The sequence below is a fragment of the Mustelus asterias genome, chromosome 23 (assembly GCF_964213995.1).
Source record: "Mustelus asterias chromosome 23, sMusAst1.hap1.1, whole genome shotgun sequence".
Taxonomy (NCBI): Eukaryota; Metazoa; Chordata; class Chondrichthyes; order Carcharhiniformes; family Triakidae; genus Mustelus; species Mustelus asterias.
This window is the reverse complement of record NC_135823.1, coordinates 51,578,909-51,580,775: the sequence shown is the minus strand read 5'-3', so window position 1 is coordinate 51,580,775 and position 1,867 is coordinate 51,578,909. Positions and strand designations below refer to the sequence as shown.

Sequence of the window (1,867 nt, the reverse complement as noted above, 5' to 3'; positions counted from 1 at the left end):
TGGGGGGGGGGAGGGGGGTGGGTTTGGGGGGGGGGGAGGGGGGGGTGGGTTTGGGGGGGGGGGAGGGGGGGTGGGTTTGGGGGGGGGAGGGGGGTGGGTTTGGGGGGGGGGAGGGGGGGTGGGTTTGGGGGGGGGAGGGGGGGTGGGTTTTGGGGGGGGGAGGGGGGGTGGGTTTGGGGGGGGAGGGGGGGTGGGTTGGGGGGGGAGGGGGGGTGGGTTTGGGGGGGAGGGGGGGTGGGTTTGGGGGGGGAGGGGGGGTGGGTTTGGGGGGGGAGGGGGGGTCTGTTTGGGGGGGAGGGGGGCTGGGTTTGGGGTGGGGAGGGGGGCTGGGTTTGGGGTGGGGAGGGGGGTGGGTTTGCGGGGGGAGGGGGGTGGGTTTGCGGGGGGAGGGGGGTGGGTTTGCGGGGGGAGGGGGGTGGGGTTTGCGGGGGGAGGGGGGTGGGTTTGGGGAGGGAGGGGGGTGGGTTTGGGAGGGAGGGGGGCTGGGTTTGGGGGGGAGGGGGGCTGGGTTTGGGGGGGAGGGGGGCTGGGTTTGGGGGGGGAGGGGGGCTGGGTTTGGGGGGGGAGGGGGGCTGGGTTTGGGGGGGGAGGGGGGCTGGGTTTGGGGGGGGAGGGGGGCTGGGTTTGGGGGGGGAGGGGGGCTGGGTTTGGGGGGGGAGGGGGGCTGGGTTTGGGGGGGGAGGGGGGCTGGGTTTGGGGGGGAGGGGGGGTGGGTTTGGGGGGGGAGGGGGGGTGGGTTTGGGGGGGGAGGGGGGGTGGGTTTGGGGGGGGGAGGGGGGGTGGGTTTGGGGGGGGGAGGGGGGGTGGGTTTGGGGGGGGAGGGGGGGTGGGTTTGGGGGGGGGAGGGGGGGTGGGTTTGGGGGGGAGGGGGGGTGGGTTTGGGGGGGGAGGGGGGGTGGGTTTGGGGGGGGAGGGGGGGTGGGTTTGGGGGGGGAGGGGGGTGGGTTTGGGGGGGGAGGGGGGGTGGGTTTGGGGGGGGAGGGGGGTGGGTTTGGGGGGGGAGGGGGGTGGGTTTGGGGGGGGAGGGGGGCTGGGTTTGGGGGGGGGAGGGGGGTGGGTTTGGGGAGGGGGGGTGGGTTGGGGGTAGTTTTGGGGGGAGGGGGGTTGGGTCTGGGGGGAGGGGGGTGGGTTTGGGGGGGGAGGGGGGCTGGGTTTGGGGGGGGGGGTGGGGGAGGGGGGCTGGGTTTGGGGGGGGGGAGGGGGGTGGGTTTGGGGGGGGGGTGGGTTTGGGGGGGGGGGAGGGGGGTGGGTTTGGGGGGGGGAGGGGGGTGGGTTTGGGGGGGGAGGGGGGTGGGTTTGGGTGGGGGAGGGGGGTGGGTTTGGGGGGGGAGGGGGGGGGAGGGGGGTGGGTTTGGGGGGGGGGGGGGGGGTGGGTTGGGGGTAGTTTTGGGTTTTGGGGAGTTCCCGGTTTCTCTACCTGAGCGCGAGCCCGGCGCTGCACGGACTGCCCGCCAACCGCCTCACCCCCCCACACCGCCGCGCTCCCTCCGCCATCGCTGTGAATTCCACCCCCCGGACTCAGCCACACGGCCTTTACCCCGGGCCTGGCATCCCCGAGCGGCCTCTCGCAACTCCCACCCGTCCCGACCGGGCTCTTTCTCCAGCGCTGGCTGCACAATAACCCAGCACTGATTCTCCGCGGCGGAGGAAGCAGCGAATGGCGGAGCGGCGCTAAGACCATCGAATTCGAGTGTCTTCGGACGTCATCAAAGCGCGACCACGGGCGCGGAATTTTGAAGAAACTTTATTGATAATTGTTCTTTGCAGTTTGGAGCATTCAGGTGGGAATGTGGGTGGGAGAACTGTCCAGCTGGGTTCATCTGTCAACTGCAAGAATTGTTTGGCAGCTGATGCAGCACAGAGGATT

At 73.1% G+C, this 1,867-nt stretch overlaps 1 protein-coding gene across 4 annotated transcripts in view; it reads right to left on the bottom strand.

Annotated features, from left to right (window-relative positions):
- Window positions 1-1,615, bottom strand: part of trrap (transformation/transcription domain-associated protein) — a 210,915-nt gene extending 209,300 nt beyond the window's left edge. For 3 of the 4 annotated variants that reach the window (XM_078240635.1, XM_078240637.1, XM_078240638.1), the window contains exon 1: window positions 1,418-1,455. The gene's annotated coding sequence lies outside the window, so the exon portion shown is untranslated. Of the gene's footprint in view, window positions 1-1,417; window positions 1,456-1,537 lie in introns of those variants that run through there. The other variant, XM_078240636.1, reaches the window with a different exon arrangement.
- Window positions 1,616-1,867: the final 252 nt, after the last annotated feature.